Raw genomic sequence first — 1,208 nt, 5'->3', positions numbered from 1 at the left:
AAAAGTACTCCAGAGTGTTGTTCAGCATGGGGGTGAGTAGAAAATGAAGGCTAATCATGTTTTGGGTGTACTATTCCTTTAAGGGAACTATAGCATTTTATTATTGTATTAAACGTTGCATATTTCTGTCTTGTTCTCACAACTAGTTTGGATCAAAGTAATTCTGCTGGGATCAAACCATTTTATTGAAAAGTTGAAAAAAGGCAAATCAATTATATCCAGAGTCTTTATCTGGGATCCATGCAGGTCACTTACCAGCTGAAGATCCTCACCACAGCGCTGTTCTCCGTCTCCATGCTGGGAAAGAAGTTGGGTCTCTACCAGTGGCTCTCCCTGCTGCTCCTCATGGCTGGAGTCACTCTGGTGCAGGTAAACTGGGTTCACTGGTTTCTCTTTATTCATACGGATAAAGACCAACAACCGTCTCATTTCAAAGCCTTTTGTTCAGCTGTTCAACATATGTGGTAAAATAACCATAGATTAAAGCACAGGCGTGTGTGTTTAGATACATAAATGTACAGTAAGCCGTTGTACAAAATTCAAATTTGTATTTTTTTTCTTCTCCTAAAGACATGCATAGAGATTAAATCAGATGTTTTATCTGTGAGAATACTAGATTACCAATCCCCCCCCACTGAAGCTATTACCCTCCTGAACAGTTGGTGGCAGTAATGCACCTTAAAGTTCTTCAACAACCTGAATTATAAAGAGTGAAGGACAAGAAAATCAAAACAAAACTATTGATTGTATTTCATATCTTTGCTGAATTATTATTTCTTATGCAGTGCAATTTCCGGTCGATAAATTTGTTTTTCATCTCCTCAATTTTTAAACTTTATGGTGCATTACTGCCACCAAATGGCGAGAAGTGTTACAGCTTGAAGACGGACGTTTCTGCTTGTAACAGAAATGGAACCCAACTCGCTCCATATCTTGACCCATAAAATGGACGTATACTGAAAACTAATCAAACGCGGTGGCAGCTGGTCAATTGAGGGCGCTAGAGCTCCGCCCTACCCACCAAATGACCCTGATTAAGACATAAAAAAAAAAAAAATACAGACTATGTGAGGAGTACTTTCTATGGGGGACAACAGGCAGCATAGCAGCATATGGGCAGGAATAGCTTTACCAGTGTCAGAGTTCAGGAAATACATGAAGATATAGAAAGAAAAACTAAACCATCTGTCCTTTCTATGGGATAGAAA

This window comes from Cyprinodon variegatus, unplaced genomic scaffold (assembly GCF_000732505.1).
Source record: "Cyprinodon variegatus isolate N-32 unplaced genomic scaffold, C_variegatus-1.0 Scaffold1795, whole genome shotgun sequence".
NCBI lineage: Eukaryota > Metazoa > Chordata > Actinopteri > Cyprinodontiformes > Cyprinodontidae > Cyprinodon > Cyprinodon variegatus.
The sequence above is the reverse complement of the archived record's forward strand: the minus strand, read 5'-3'. Positions refer to the sequence as shown.